Raw genomic sequence first — 17,388 nt, forward strand, 5'->3', positions numbered from 1 at the left:
TGGCTGTTGTGGGCGTACTCGATCCATGGCAGCTGTTCACTCCAGGTCGATTGATTGTGGGAGGCAACACACCGGAGGGCAGCTTCCAACTCCTGGTTAGCCCGTTCGGACTGTCCGTTGCTCTGTGGGTGGAAACCAGAAGAGAGGCTGACCTTGGCCCCCAATGCGGTGCAAAACTCCTTCCATACTCGGGAAGTGAACTGTGGTCCCCTGTCCGAGACAATGTCCTCGGGGATCCCGTGGAGCCTGAACACATGTGAGGCGAGGAGCCGAGCCGTCTCCAGAGCCGTAGGGAGTTTAGGAAGGGCGACAAAGTGTGCGGCCTTAGAGAAACGGTCGATGATAGTTAGTATGGCGGTGTAACCTGCAGAAGGAGGCAGTCCAGTGATGAAGTCCAGCGCGATGTGTGACCATGGTCGAGCCGGCGTAGGGAGAGGTAGAAGATGGCCCGACGGAGGTTGGTTTGACCGCTTGTTCTGGGCGCAGGCGGGGCAGGCGGTCACAAACTCCCTGGCGTCCCTCGCCATGGTGGGCCACCAGAAGTAGCGTCGAAGGAAGGACAGGGTACGGAAGACCCCGGGGTGGCATGAGAAACGGGCAGTGTGAGCCCACTGGAGTACCTGGGAGCGGACCGCCGAGGGGACGAAGAGGCGGCCCGTTGGGCCGGTCCCAGGATCCGGTTCAGTCTCTTGTGCCTCCTGAATGAGGGATTCAATCTCCCAGGAAACGGCTCCAACCACCCAGGCCGCCGGCAGAACTGGTTCGGGTACCGACTCCTCCTCCGTGGTGGAAAACTGCCGGGACAGGGCATCCGGTTTCACGTTGCGAGATCCGGGCCTGTAGGTGATGGTGAAATCAAAGCGAGCGAAGAACAATGCCCACCTGGCTTGCCGAGAACTGAGGCGTCTGGCCGAACGGATGTACTCCAGGTTCTTGTGATCCGTCCAAACAATGAATGGGTGAGCAGCCCCCTCCAGCCAATGTCTCCATTCCTCCAAGGCGAGTTTTATGGCCAAGAGTTCCCGATCCCCGACGTTGTAATTGCTTTCTGCGGGTGAGAGACGGCGAGAGAAGAAAGCACATGGGTGAAGCTTACCGTCCTCCTGTTGTGAGAGAACCGCCCCCACCCCGGAGTCAGAAGCGTCGACCTCCACCACGAACTGCCTTGTGAGGTCCGGCTGCCGGAGGATGGGCGCTGAGGAAAACCTCTCCTTGAGCTGGACGAAGGCTCGCTGAGCGGCAGGGTCCCACAGAAAAGGAACCTTCGGAGAGGTGAGTCTAGTGAGAGGGAGAGAGATCTTACTGAAATCGCGAATGAATCTCCTGTAGAAATTAGCGAATCCCAGAAAACGTTGCAGTTGGCGGCGATTAGGAGGGACTGGCCATTCAACCACCGCACGCACCTTCCCAGGGTCGGTACGTAGACTTCCGTTCTCAACTATATAGCCCAGGAAAGCCACCGCAGGCGCGTGGAACACACACTTCTCCCCCTTCACAAACAGCCGGTTCTCCAAGAGGCGTTGCAGGACCTGTCTCACATGCACCTGATGCTCCGCGAGTGACTTAGAAAAAATGAGGATATCATCCAAGTACACAAAGACACAGCGATTAACAAAGTCACGAAGCACCTCGTTCACCATGGTCTGAAAAACAGCGGGAGCGTTGGTGAGGCCGAAGGGCATAACAAGGTACTCAAAGTGCCCCTGGTGAGTATTGAAGGCCGTCTTCCACTCATCCCCCTCCCGGATGCGAACCAGGTGGTAGGCGTTGCGCAGGTCCAGCTTAGTAAAAACAGTCATGCCCTGGAGCAGCTCAAAAGCAGAGGAAAGCAGCGGCAAAGGATACTTGTTCTTGACAGTGATCAGGTTAAGGCCGCGAAAGTCGATACACGGGCGCAACGAACCGTCCTTCTTGTCCACGAAGAAGAACCCAGCCGCAACCGGGGAGGAGGAGGGACGGATCAAGCCCGTAGCGAGCGACTCAGAGATGTAACGCTCCATAGCGACCCGCTCCGGCTGGGAGAGGCTGTACAGGCGGCTAGACGGCAACGGAGACCCCGGAAGGAGATCGATAGCGCAGTCATACGGGCGGTGGGGGGGAAGGGACCGCGCCCGATCCTTGCAGAACACGCCACGCAAGTCATGATAGACCCGCAGAACCGCCGAAAGATCTGGGGGGTCGGACGGCGAACCAGAGGGCAGAAGCGGAATGGGCGCCGTGGCCGCCCGAAGGCAGGACATGTGACAATTAACACTCCAACCCAGGACGTCACCCTTCTCCCAGTCAATGTGCGGGTTATGGAGCACAAGCCAGGGGTGACCGAGAACCAGCGGAGTGAGTGGAGCCGTGAATGCAAAAAAACAAATCCTCTCCGTGTGATTGCCCGAGAGAGACAACGAAAGGAATTCCGAGACATGAGTGATATCGGGCAGGCGGTGACCAGAGAGCGCGTGCACGCGGAGAGGGCGTGACAAGGGCTCCAAAGCGATGTTCAGCTTGGCGGCGAGCGAGGTGTCAATAAAGTTCTGCTCAGCCCCAGAGTCAATGAGTACTGAAAGCGAGTGAAAAACAGATTGTACTTGAAGTTTGGCCGGTAAGAGAAGTCTGGGGAGAGGGTTTTTACTAGACAGATCGCCCACCAGCACCCTCTCAATCACTGGCGAGCGCGCCCTTTTGCCAGCGTCGGGCACGAGGAGACAGAGTGACCCTTACGGCCACAATAGACGCACTCACCGGCGGCCAGACGGCGCTGGCGCTCTGCAGGCGTTAGCCGCGAGTGTCCAAGCTGCATGGGCTCCTCCTCATCACCGGCGTCAGAGTCGCGCGGCCCGCGGCCGGCTGGAGAGGCCCCGTGATAATCCAGTGATTCCTGTCCCGTCCGTGTGTGCGCGCTCCGGTGTGCACGTACTCTGTCATCCAGCCGAACGCACAGGGTCATAAGCGCGTCTAGGGAAGAAGGCAGTTCACGAAGCATCAGTTCTTTCTTTATGTCTTCGTTAACATTAGAAAGCAAAGTACTTTTTAAAGCCTCCTCCCCCCACTCTGTCTGTTCAGCTAAGGTGAAGAAGTCAATAGAGAAATCAGCCAAACTCCGCTTGCCTTGTTTGAGCGCGAGCAGGCGCTGGCCGGCTGTAAGCGTGGTGGATTTTCTATCGAAGACGCCTTTGAACTTATCCAAAAAGTCAGAATACGTTATGTCAGGGTTGGCGTGAAGCACAGCTTGAGCCCAAATCAGAGCCCGATCCTGGAGTAGTTGAACTATATATGCAATCTTAGCACCATCGTTAGCAAAAGCTTGCGGTTGCTGACGAAACTGAAGGGCACATTGAGTGAGGAAGCCAGCACATTTATCAATTTCTCCGGAGAAAGCTTTCGGTGTGGGTAGAAATCTGTTAGCTTGGGAAAGTGAAGAAGCAGGAGGTGTGGCACTTACTGCTGAGGCCGAGGCTTCCTGGAGAGGAGCGGCGGCAGGTGGAATTGCCGGCAGGGGTGTTCGTTGGGCCACAGCCTGCGTGAGAGCAGCGAGCTCGCCACGGAGATGAACAAACATCTGTTCGTGTCGCTCCAGCATTGCGGCCAGGGTGGCGAAAGTGGGAGTGGAGGCCGCCGAGTCTGCTGAGTCCATTTCCTGGCGGGATGGTTCTGTCACGAGCTGAAAGCAGGGACTCAAGCGCAGAGCAGGTTGATGTCTCAGAACACGATTTATTTACACACCCGTGCAATAATATATACAGTGACGGGAAATTCAGGGTTCCAGGGGATTAGGGGAAGGCTCTCTCTCTCTCACGCTCGCTCACGTCCTCACACACGTTCGTACCGCGGGGAGGTCACAGGTCCGGGAAGATAAGGTCAGTAGCGCAATCATCCCGCGATGAGAGGATCTGTGACCCAGCCTCAAATAGAAGACGGATAATCAGCTGATCGCCAACAGCTGTGAGAGCCAAGGGCGGGAGCCAGCTGTGAGCTCCGCCCAGGCAGAGAGATAGGGGGAGAAAGAGAGAAAAAACACAAGTGTAGCCTTGTGAGGCCGGCTGGGCAGGCACGGGGACCATGACAGTTTGTCAAAATTAAGTTGGAATTTCAAACCCTACACAATATTCTGTTTGGTAAACCAACACAGAACTTCCTGCCTGAAGTGCTTAGATGAGTGACCAACAAAATACTTTAAACTCAATGTTTCAGGTTATAGATATAAATAAATGTGCAAATTTCCAGTCAAACTTTTACTTTCTAATAAAAAAAACATGGGGGCATTTTTATAATTCCTGTCAGTTTTGTTGTCATGCTGATCTCATTTGTTTACTCTCTTTAGATCAGATCCCGTTTGTACTTCCTCTTTCCCGTTTGTAATTCCCTCTTTGCCAATGGTGCATTAGGGGAATGTGTGGCTCACGGGTTTCATGCTGAAATAAAGGCACAACGACAATATATGAAGAATCTGTTGAGGTCTGCGTTATTAAACTTGACAGCCAAAATGCATTTGAACTTAAAAATAATACTTATAATAATAATACAACAATCACAATCTTTAAAATTCTGTTTGTGTGACACTAATGGCTGGCATAAGCTGAAGAGAACAGTATGACAGCATGCCTTAAATTAATGAATTATTTAAGTTCAAACTGCCATACTGAAGCTTCTTCAATTCTTCCCACTAGTTTTTTCTCCAACAGAAAAGAGTTTTCTTGAGTACGTTTGTATGCAGAGGCTAACCTCGTTAAAATGACGTTGACGCCATAACAGCATTAACGCGGCAAATCTCCGTTAGCGAGTTAACACGGATTGCCCCGTGCGTGGGGTTGCATGGCGCTAACACGTTAACCAGCTAACCATGCTAATGTGTTGAGACTGTGCATGTAAAAAGAGCTTGTTGTTTTCTATTAGACACCTGTCTTAAAAACTAGGAGGCTATAGTTGGTATTAGCTGTTAATTTAGTGTTTGCTATACTAAGGGTTCTTAGCCCTATTGGGCTGCTAACGTAACAGTAGCTAGGAGTAGTCTGCAGGTATAGATAGGCTTATATAATACTGTTGGATTTTTGCACAGGTCCCCACTTTGCTCTTCTCATCTCCAAAATCTCGTCCAAATATGGTCAACCCAAAAAATGTAAATAAATAAATGTCAGTGAACAGTAGTCCATAAACCAGCAAGAAAAGGTCCAACTTTCCTACATAGTTCATGGCATTGCCTCAAAGGCATTTCTTTTAAAATTGTGTTTTACAAAATCCTACAAATATGACTATGCCCAAACATTGTTTAAAATGATTACAGTTACAACACAGTAGTTTGTTCGATGATTACTGGTTAAAGCCGTAATATAAAGCACAGTGATGTAAAGTAAGAAAAGACCCTGTACAAACACATAAATTAACATTTGCACACACACACATACACGTGCACACAGAAACCCTGTCCAGCTGGACACTTTATGCATGTTTTGGGTAATGGCTGACATGGTTGGTGGTTAAGCGGTCAGGCATCCACCACCCCCAGCAGTGTTTGAGGAAAGACCAAAACCACCACCTCCTCTCCTCAGCCAAACCTCCAGTAGCCTCAGGAGAGGGAGAATATTCCTCCATGTAAGTGTGTGTGTGCGCAGCAACACCTCCAGCACCGCCCTCATGTGAGCCAAGCCCCTATCATAACAAACTAAAAACAAACTCTAAATGGTGTTGCGACACAGTGCATGTTTGGATCTCACTCTTGGTAATGATCTTGATTTTTTTCCTCCCAGGAGAAAAACGGAGTTACACAGGCCATCTGCTGCCATACAAGTTAGATAACATTCCTCATAAAACCGATCCCCAGTCAGCCAGACGTCAGCCTGAAGATGATATGCCAAACTGCAGCAACTTAATATGTGTGTTTGAGAATGCAGTGGGCTTTGCATGTTATCAGTCACTGTCATAGTAAACAGCCTTGATTAGTCATGTGCTCGGAGGATCTGTGACCCCTAGGATATCTGCCAGGAAAAAAGCAACACGTATAGCGACATATACACAATGATAGCAAAGTTAATATTCCCACACACAAACACGCAAATCCTACCTCAACAAAATTCTGCCAAGGACTTCTTCTGCTCTCATTGAACAATTGTTTGGCTAGCTCTATCAGATCTTCTTAGAGGTTTCCTCTAAACTACCAATCAGGTTAACTCTCCAAGACCCAGAGCTTGTCACCACCTTCACAAAAAGAGGGACTTTTAATCCAGCTTTGGCATCCACCTTCAGAACACAATTTTTCCTCTGTGCCTCTTTCTTTGTAAACTCGGTTATGTGAAACAGTCTGTGGTTAAATTCACAATCAAGTGCTCTGGCTCAGAGTAAGGCAGTTTATCCAATTATCAGCTATGTTTGGAAGCTTGCTATGCACCTCTGTTGCTCTGCAGTTTTACTAATGTATAAGAGGTATTGAGACATTAAGGACTGCAGGTCTGGCATCGTCACGCTAGCATTTAAAAATTGTGATATTTCATCGCACAATTGAATCATTTAGCAGAACCACATGAAGTAACAAAAAAAGGATGTTTTTTTTCCATCATAGGTTCAATTTTAGTGAACTTTATGGATAAATTTGGGTCATTAATACCAAACTGTCTTCATAGTGCCATTTTTACCTTTCAGCAACTCACACCAGGTAAGCTTTGAGATACCCTACCAAATCCAGTTGGTTTGACTAATATCAGTGCCATTAGTCAAATGTACCATGCACTGGTTTAAAGAGGTGGCTTTTCTTTGTTAATTGCTATGAATTAACCCTTTAAGACCTACCATCGAACCAAGTCCTCCAGAGCTTATATTATATTTTTACATGGTGTGGTGCCATTTTTGGGAGCATTTCAAGTTGCTATACATCAATACAACAATTATAGCCCAGATTTTAATAATATGTCTGCATTAAGTGCATAGTAATTACATAAATTGCAAAAAAGTGCAATAAACTACAAAAAAATTGAAAATCGTTTTTGCTTTTTTAACATATATTTCTAGTTAGAGAAATTTAAGAGGCTTATCCCTCAAAACTGTAAATACAAAAAAGTTGCACAAAATAGTTTCCTACCACAGAAAATTTATTTTGAGTGTCTTCATAGTTTTATTTTTGAAATACACCAATTTTTATATACTGCAGGAAAAACGAAAATAAATATTATACTGCAAATTTGCAAAAAAGCAGCATATGCATCAAAATAAACTATTTCCAGCAGTGCAATATGAGTCCTAAGCATCCCAGAAAAGACAAAGAAAGTCATAGAGTCAAAGATAACTTTTAAAAACACCAGTTGAGGCCCTGATGGTAAAAAAAACTACATTTCCGCGAAAATGACGTCACTTCTGGTTTCGGGCAGGTAATGGCGGACATGCAAAAGTTCGCGCTGACGTCTATTCCAACGTAGGAAGTGTTATGAACAGCTGATCGGATCGGCAAAGCGTATTTCTGGAATATTATGTTTTTGTTGCTGCAAGTGCTTTTTAATGCAGTTTTTGCAAAGCTATATGTGGAAGGAAACTGTGACTTAGGACAAGCTGATGGCATAAGATGTAAGTACAACTCCTCCGGTTTCATATGCAAAAAAAATTATTGCGCTAGCTTACGTGGTTGCAGAGCTACCGGGATTTAAAAAAAGTTACGCAAAACAGAGCGTGCCCGCTCCGACCGGCTCTAAAGGGTTTTAATTGCAATTTGTTGTGTAACAACAAATAAACCTACACTCCATGTAAGAGGACTTAAAAATCACCCTAAATAAGCCAAATAAGTGTGTTCTCTTTAGAGCTGACGGAAATTTAGAATTAGGAATTTACCGTGTGGCTGCCATTACAATAAACAATAAGTAGCAATCACCATCCATCCATAAAATATACCGCAAACACAGAGAACAGATTTAAAGGATGGCATAGCTGAGGAAGAATGATGTGATGAATAATGGGGTTTTTTTGTTCAAACCCAAAGTGTAAATACACATTCTAACTGGAGCCCTGGAGTAAGTAATGGTAATAGCAATTGCTAAATATTTGAGAAGAAAAATTAGTCAGTCTGACCTGGGTCCTGGAGAAAATTCCAACCCAGATGAAGGCGCTAGCATTAGTAGTGGTCAGAAGAAAGAAAGAACGAAAGAAAGAAAGGTATACTGGGTATACAAACCGAACCAATTCCACTATGCCTGGTGTGCAGGGAAGAATTATCAATATGTTTTTTGTGACATTTTTGTTTGGTGGTGGGCTGTGTGATTTTCTAATGTGAAAAATCTCAAAAAGTTGGAAAACATTGCATTGGAGTGAATGGAGATGATGCGACCCCTCCGTGCAAAAGCTCTGATTCTAATCAACTGCAACATTCCCAACCCTTGCAATAAATCTAATATCTTTAGATTCTGGGGGAGGGAGGAAGTCAGAGTATCCAGAGAAAACCCACACAGACACCGGAAGAACATGCAAACTCCACACAGAAACCATGGCCTTCTTGTTGTGAGGCCACCACCAGCCCACCCTAATTCCAAAATGATGCTTTGTGAATCTTTTTGATGGTTTTGTGATCACTAAAAATATCAGGTCACTGCTCAACTTCTGCTTTTTCAGAAAAAGATCAAACATACAAAAAAAGGTGTATAGCTAACTCGTGGAAAAACAAACAACCTACGCAGTTTCACAATGTTTTTCTTCAGAAAGGTTAACTCACAAAAATCAAGTTTGGCCAGTTTTGGGATATTTGGAAGATCTGCTGTAACTTTCCAAAGAATAATTATAAAATTATTTGAAATACACAGGTGGAAAGAAAGCTGAACTGACTCCTGTGTAGGACTGTCATTTTTATTACATTATTGTTATTCCAGTATTTTTTATATGCTTTGGCAAATTTTTACAGCAGCAATTTTCCTCTCTCTCCCAGTTCTCAAAACAGGTATTTTTCGTAACACAAACTCGCATCTGTAAAAAACCAAACAAACAAAATAACTAAAACAATTGAAAACGTTTTTTTTTCCCGCACATTTCCAAACATGAAAAGTCAGCCAAACACTTCAGCTCTGTGATTTATTAATAAAAGCCTTTCAATACTGTTTCACGTGTCAAACTGTCTTTTACTTTTATCAAAGCCTCACTGACTTTGGAAGGAATACAGCAAAAATAAAGGCATGACGTAGAGTTCCCATATGGAAAAGAAATAGTAAAAAAGTGGCCACTTTCATGAGTAAATCATATAAGGCTTACATGATTTACTCATGAAAGTGGCCACTTTCTCATTACTTTCATACATTGTTTTAGTAAGTATCCAAAACATACAAGTTTCATTATATAATTTTTCAAGGGATCTTATATCTGTTTTCACTCTTATATGCTTTTCATACAAGTTTCACACAAGACAGATACAAACTTTATAAGATTTATATATATCTTTTCCATATGGGTTAACGTGAACATATTGTGTTCAGATAAAAAAATGAAATGTGAAGAATTTATTTCAAACTTTTACAACATTTCTGAAACAGAAAAAAAGCAAACTGAAAATATAAGCATCAGAAAACACTAAGAAAATCACACAATCTGAGAAAATCTATTCACACTACATTCATTCAGATTGCATTCAGATTACTTTGAGCTGGCAGGAAGGCAACAGTAACTCAAATAACCACTGGTTACAAACAGGCTATGCAGAAGAGCATCTCTGCAACCCATCTGACCTTCTGCTACAGTAACAGAAGACTGCACACACCTGTCAGCTAACAATATGAAACTAGGGCTAAATTTTGCACAGACTCACCAAAATTGGATACACAGAAGTTTGGAAAAACACTGTCAGTCACTTGATCTCAGTTCAGTTGAGCATCCTTATAGTGATGGGTCGTTCGCGAACGAAATGGCTCTTAGAGCCGACTCTTTGACGTGAACGACGCGAGCCGGGTCCTTATCGCGAGCCGTCACGTGGGTTTTTTTTTTTTTTTCTTTCTCTCAGCCTCTCTCTCGCCCTTTTTTCCGCTTCACTCTGCACGCGAGCCTTGTGCTTTACGCTGGGCAGAGGGGGGAGGGGCGGTAGTTACACTCAGTAGCACAGGAACAGAGCCAGAGAGAGAGAAAGAGAGGCAGGGACAACAACATTAGAAAGGTATAGTAATCATCCACAACTATTTTCAGTTTCAGATGATAAAGGATTGAGAAAGTTTATTCATGCAGGTCCATATGACAGAGAATATGCATGTTCTTTTAGTTTTCATATTATAATTTATATTTAATTGTGTTGTGGTTTGCAGTGTTTTGTGTTCTTTTCACTTTAAATTTGTGAAAGGAAAAAGCTGAAAATTTAAATAGTTAAAAGTTGAAATGTGAATAGTTGATTTTTGTATTATATGATTTATTTATTACATTTTATGTGGAGTGAATAAATAAAAGTATATTTACGGTGGCCCCTAGAGACAAAGCACATACAAACTTCAAATCACGTGCGAACTCTGAAGCATGTACAAACTCCAAAACACGTAAAAACACGTACAAACTCCAAAACACGTAAAAACTCCAAAACACGTAAAAACATGTACAAACTCCGAAGCACGTAAAAACTCAGAAGCATATAAAAACTCAAAACACGTACAAAAGACAACAGAAGTGCTCCAGGATGCTGGGTGCAGTGTTGAGCCTTTGTTATCTTGTGGCTACACAAGCCAGCAAGTACCAACGACCGGATTTGGTGTGTGGTAATAACAGGTAAATGAACTTTTTTTTAAATTATTTGAATATATATATGAGTGCCTGTGTATAAATACACAAACAATACACACATGCTTTCAATTGTGTAATTTAAGTGATCTAGTAGCTCGGCTTTGGAAGTTCAGTTCATGCTAGAAATGTGTTTTGGAGTTTGTACGTGTTTTGTCTCTAGGGGCCACCGCATATATTTATATATAAACATATATAAATAAAACCACTTGTTTTTATGTTAGTAATTCCTTTTGTGCATAATTTTATATTATTGTTAATAATAAATTAATTAAAGCAACAAAACAACCTGAAGAGCCGGTTCGGAGCCGAAAGAGCCGGCTCTTTTTAGTGAGCCGAACCGAAAGAGCCGGATCTCTAAAAAGAGCCGGAAATCCCATCACTACATCCTTAGGACATGCTTGTTTTTACTTCGAAAAACGCTGCAGCAGCACAAAAAACACAAGAAAAAACACAATGGGAGCAGAAGTTGAATAAAACACAGTGGAAGAAGAAACCACCATTGTGTTTTTTGAGTTTGTTAAGGGGGGGGTTAGCTTTTGTGGGATTCATTTCCGTTTCTGTTGTGTTTTATTCAACTTCCAATGTACGTTGTGTGCTTTTGCAGTACTTGTCTATTTGCTAGTGTTTTCTTCTTCTTTCTTTTCTGCAGTGCACATGGCCTCTCAGAGCCACTGTGCATATTTTTACTTTTTGTTTTCACAGATGAAACGTTGATGCTCTGGATGACATGAATATCAGATTTTAAATACTTAAATCAAACCTTTTTCCACATTCAGGAATGGAGGTCGCCTCAGCTCAGTTCAGCGGTGTGAAAACGTCCTAGATGTGGTAGAGCTCTGGTATTGGTCCTAATTATGTTAACTGCAATGCAACTTTCTCTGACCGCAGCACCAAAGGTTTACAGGACTCTCATTATGCACTTAGACTCTACTGTAAACCAGGAAACAAGGAGCCAGTAAGCTGCTACACCAAAACCACATCAGTTGCACACTTACACACACAAAATAAAAACAGCACAAAAATCACTTTGCTTGCTTTCTTTGTTGTCTGTTGTGATCACCATTAAAATACAAATGAGTGTTTTAGTTTGTTTTGGTAGGGCACGCACAATAAAAATGATGTCCGGTTGCTTTTTGCTTAAACATGAACCATGTTACCTATTTTCAGTCTAAGTGTAGTGTGCCAATTGTCAGGTTTCGTAGATCGGACTCACGCGCAGACCACTAGTATCTTCAAAAGGTGCATTTATTTACAGTGTTTCCTACAGTGAAATTCATATATACACATAATAGTGCCAAAGGAAAAAAGGGGTCGGGGTTCCAGGGTCCAGGAATGAAAGAGGCAGGAGTCCAGGAAGGGAAGGTTTCCATTCAGTCCTAACACATCTCCTCTCCTTTCCTCTATCTCTCTTGCTCCCGTTCAGTCGCCAGGCACGGGGAAGAACAAGTCCAGAGGCAATCTATGCACAGGCAGAAAAAAAAACATTAGTCTCCTGGTTCAGACATGCTCACAAACTGACTTTATAAAATACAGGACGACTGACGCTGAAGGCTCAACGATCCAGCGACGAGTAGAGCAGACTCGCCCTCTTAAGAAGGGTTCCAATCTCTCATGATCACCGACAGGTGTGCTGATCACCTCCAGGTGTGTAGGCCAGGGGCAGGAGCCCATACTGAGCTCCGCCCCGGCAGGAGAAAGAGAATGGGAGAGGGCGAGAGAGAAAGAGAGAGCAGAGGTGAGAGAGAAAGGTAAACAAAAACAAAGCACCTGACGGCTGTCAGCTGACGAGGAGCGGAGACCATGACAGTACCCCCCCCTCAACGGGAGCCACCCGGCGACCCACCAGGCTTGTCCGGATGCAGGCGGTGAAACTCCCGGAGCATGGGCACATCCAGAATGGCCGCCCGAGGGACCCAGGAGCGCTCCTCCACGCCATAACCCTCCCAGTCAACCAGATACTGACAGCCACGCCCACGGCGCCGAGAGTCCATGATGCGAGTGATGGAGTAGGCCGGCAAGCCATCCACAAGCCGGGCGGGAGGAGGGGGCCTGGAAGGAGGGCACAGAGGACTGGACCGGACAGGTTTAAGTTGTGAAACATGGAAAACATCATGGATTCTCATATTGCGAGGGAGCTTTAACTTCACAGAGACAGGATTGACCAAGGCGGAGATTTCAAAAGGGCAAATGAAGGTGGGTGAAAGTTTCTTAGATTCAGTCCTGACCGGAACAAAGCGGGTAGAAAGCCATACCTTCTGGCCGACAGAGTATTCGGGTGCTGGAGTCCGGTGCCGGTCTGCGATGCGTTTGTTGTTCTCCTTCGTGCGCAGTAGGGCCGCTTGAGTTGCCCGCCAAACTCTGCGACACCTGCGCAGATGAGCCTGGACGGAGGGTACAGAGTGCTCACCTTCCACAGCAGGAAAAAGAGGAGGCTGCTATCCCAAGGAAGCTTCGAATGGAGACCGGCCGGTGGCAGAGGCAGTCAAGCTGTTATGGGCGTACTCGATCCACGGCAACTCCTCACTCCAGATGGTTTGATTGGTGGAGGCGACGCAGCGCAGGGCGGTCTCCAGTTCTTGGTTGGCCCGCTCGGATTGGCCGTTGCTCTGAGGATGATAACCCGAGGATAGACTGACCTTTGCGCCCAGGGAGTTGCAGAACTCTTTCCAGACCCGAGAAGTAAACTGAGGCCCTCTGTCGGACACTATGTCTTCCGGGATCCCATGCAGGCGGAAGACGTGAGTGGCGAGTAGGCGTGCAGTCTCTAGAGCTGTGGGAAGCTTAGGCAGAGCAATGAAATGAGCCACTTTAGAGAAACGATCGATTATGGTGAGGATGACAGTGTTACCTGCTGATGGAGGTAACCCGGTGATGAAGTCCAGTGCTATGTGAGACCATGGCCTGGAAGGAGTGGATAACGGATGGAGCTGACCCGCCGGGGGTTGGTTCGATGGTTTGTTTCGGGCACAGACCGTACAAGCAGTGATGTATTCCCGAGTATCTTGGGTGAGTGAGGGCCACCAGAAGTACCGCTGGAGAAACTTGACGGTGCGATGTATCCCTGGGTGGCATGAGAACCGGGCCGTGTGAGCCCATTGCAGAACCTGGGATCTGACAGAGCGCGGAACATAGAGTCGGTGGACGGGCCCCCCTCCCGGATCCGGTTCGGCTATCTGAGCCGCCCGGATGGCCGCCTCGATCTCCCAGGTGATGACCCCAATAGTACAGGTTGCCGGCAGAATGGAATCCGGATCCGCCTTTTCGTCAGCAGCGGAAAACTGACGGGAGAGAGCGTCCGGCTTGACATTTCGGGAACCGGGTCTGTAGGTGATTGAGAAGTGAAAACGGGTGAAAAACAGGGCCCATCTGGCCTGTCGAGCGTTGAGACGTTTCGCCGTTTGAAGGTAGGCCAGGTTTTTGTGATCGGTCCAGACCACGAAGGGTTGAGTGGTGCCCTCCAGCCAATGCCGCCATTCTTCCAGGGCGAGCTTAATCGCCAAGAGCTCCCGATCGCCCACGTCGTAGTTACGTTCTGCAGGGGTGAGACGACGGGAAAAATAGGCACAAGGGTGCATCTTACCTTCCCTCTGTTGGGAAAGGACGGCCCCCACCCCTGAGTCGGATGCGTCGACCTCTACCACGAACTGAAGAGTGGTATCAGGTTGGACCAGGATGGGCGCTGAAGCAAACCGTTTCTTGAGCTCCTGAAAGGCTGATTGGACAGCGTCACTCCACTGAAAAGCAAGCTTGGGAGAGGTTAACTGGGTTAATGGTAAGGCAATCCTGCTAAAGTCCCGTATGAATCTCCTGTAGAAGTTAGCGAAGCCAAGGAAGCGTTGCAACTGGCGACGGTTGTTTGGTTCTGGCCAGTTCACAACAGCCTTGACTTTCACAGGGTCGGGTCGAAGATCTCCCCGCTCGATTATGTACCCTAGGAAGGCAACCGAGGGCACATGAAACTCACATTTCTCGCTTTTGACGAACAGCCGGTTCTCCAGAAGGCGTTGCAGCACCAGCCGGACCTGGGTCTCGTGTTCCGCCTGGGAGGAAGAGAATATCAGAATGTCGTCTAGATAGACAAACACAAATCGGTTAATAAAGTCTCTTAGAACATCATTGACCAGAGCCTGGAATACTGCAGGTGCGTTAGTGAGGCCGAACGGCATGACCAGATACTCAAAATGTCCAAGGTGGGTATTAAACGCCGTCTTCCATTCATCGCCATCCCGAATCCGGACCAGGTGGTAAGCGTTTCTCAAGTCCAGCTTGCTGAAAATGACGGCGCCCTGGAGAAGTTCGAAAGCGGAGGTGAGCAGGGGCAGTGGATATTTATTCTTGACCGTAATGTTATTGAGTCCCCGAAAGTCAATACAGGGTCGGAGGGTCTTATCCTTCTTTTCCACAAAGAAGAAACCTGCTGCGACGGGTGAGGAAGAGGCCCGGATAATGCCGGCAGCGAGGGATTCAGTTATATATTTCTCCATAGCCTCCCGTTCCGGCAGCGAGAGGCTATAGAGGCGGCTGGTTGGTAAGGGAGCTCCCGGCAGCAGGTCTATGGCGCAGTCATAGGGCCGATGGGGTGGCAGCGACTGGGCTCGGTCCTTCCGAAACACCTCAGCGAGATCGTGGTAAGCAGACGGCACATCTGCTAGGTCGGAAGACCGCGGTGGCTCTGGGCCGGTGACAGATTTGTTAGGAGGTACGGCAGCCTTAAGGCAAGTCATATGACACTCCTCTCCCCAGCCCGTAATGCCTCCTTTCTGCCAATTAATCGTGGGGTTGTGTTGCTGGAGCCAGGGATGACCGAGAACTAACGGCGTCTGAGTGGAGTGAAAAACAAAAAAACTAATCTCCTCCGAATGATTGCCAGACAGTGTGAGGGTGAGCGGTTCAGTGATGTGTGTGAGGTCGGGGAGGCGCTGCCCTGATAAAGCCGTGACGCGTAAGGCGTGGGGTAGTGACTCCACAGTCACACAGAGTCGTTTAGCTAGTTCAGAGTCAATGAAATTTTGTTCTGCTCCAGAATCAATAAGCACAGAAAGTGAATGACACTCGGAATGGACCAGAAGCTTAGCCGGCAGGGCTAAACGTGGAGGAGATTTATCCTGATTCAAACCGCCCACCAGTACTCCTACCATCACTGGCGGGCGCGGCCTTTTGCTCGCGACGGACAGGAGGCAATCATGTGTCCCTTATTACCACAATACAGACACTCACCGGCCGTGATGCGTCGCTGACGTTCTGCAGCAGTTAGGTGAGAGCTGCCGATTTGCATGGGCTGTACCTCTCCGTCGGCGCCCCCTGATGTCCGGGAGGACCGGTAATCGGCCGAAGCCTCCGCCCCTCGCGGCCCTGCGGCCTCCTGGGAACTGGAGTTCCGTGCTTGCCGACGAGCTCGTAGCCGCTCATCCACCTTAATACATAACGACATCAATTCATCAAAAGCAGTGGGTAGGTCCCGCATAATCAATTCATCTTTCAGATCTTCCCGGATGTTATTTAACAATGTGCTCCTGAGCGCATCCGGTCCCCAGCCGGTTTCTTCTGCCAAAATCCAAAAGTCGATTGAATAATCTGCCATACTCCGCTTACCTTGCTTAAAGTTAAGGAGGCGGAGCGCCGCAGCCTCGACTCCAGAGCCCTGATTAAACACAGTCTTAAAGTTAATCACAAACCTCTCAAAAGAGATCTCCGGGTTGGAGTTTAACACGACCTGGGCCCATTTCAAAGCCCGGTCACGAAGCATCTGTACCAAGAACGCAATCTTTGCCCCGTCATTGTTATGAAAACGCCGCTGTTCGCGGAAAATCAATGAACACTGGGCCAGAAAGCCAGGGCACTTCTCTGTCTCCCCCGAAAAGGGCTCAGGCGAAGGCAGAGGACCGTCAGAGGATGGGGTGGCTGCCGATGAGGGACCGGCCGTAGCCGCCGCGAGTGTCTCCTGCGGGGCAGGGCGAGCCGGCTGGGAGGTCCCTGGCTGTACTCCCCCTGGCGTAGTCAAACCGTAAACAGCTTGAGTTAGTGCAGCGATCTCACCTCGCAGCTGATGTAACATTTGTTCGTGGCGAGTCAGCGCCGCTTCTTGGGCAGCCAGTGCCTGACCGATGGTATTCTGATCTGCTGAGTCCATGTTGTGGCTGGATCGTTCTGTCAGGTTTCGTAGATCGGACTCACGCGCAGACCACTAGTATCTTCAAAAGGTGCATTTATTTACAGTGTTTCCTACAGTGAAATTCATATATACACATAATAGTGCCAAAGGAAAAAAGGGGTCGGGGTTCCAGGGTCCAGGAATGAAAGAGGCAGGAGTCCAGGAAGGGAAGGTTTCCATTCAGTCCTAACACATCTCCTCTCCTTTCCTCTATCTCTCTTGCTCCCGTTCAGTCGCCAGGCACGGGGAAGAACAAGTCCAGAGGCAATCTATGCACAGGCAGAAAAAAAAACATTAGTCTCCTGGTTCAGACATGCTCACAAACTGACTTTATAAAATACAGGACGACTGACGCTGAAGGCTCAACGATCCAGCGACGAGTAGAGCAGACTCGCCCTCTTAAGAAGGGTTCCAATCTCTCATGATCACCGACAGGTGTGCTGATCACCTCCAGGTGTGTAGGCCAGGGGCAGGAGCCCATACTGAGCTCCGCCCCGGCAGGAGAAAGAGAATGGGAGAGGGCGAGAGAG

This window comes from Copadichromis virginalis, linkage group LG8 (assembly GCF_057382275.1).
Source record: "Copadichromis virginalis isolate Kocher_CV1m ecotype Utaka linkage group LG8, C_Virginalis_male_GT1.1, whole genome shotgun sequence".
In the NCBI taxonomy this organism is placed as follows: domain Eukaryota; kingdom Metazoa; phylum Chordata; class Actinopteri; order Cichliformes; family Cichlidae; genus Copadichromis; species Copadichromis virginalis.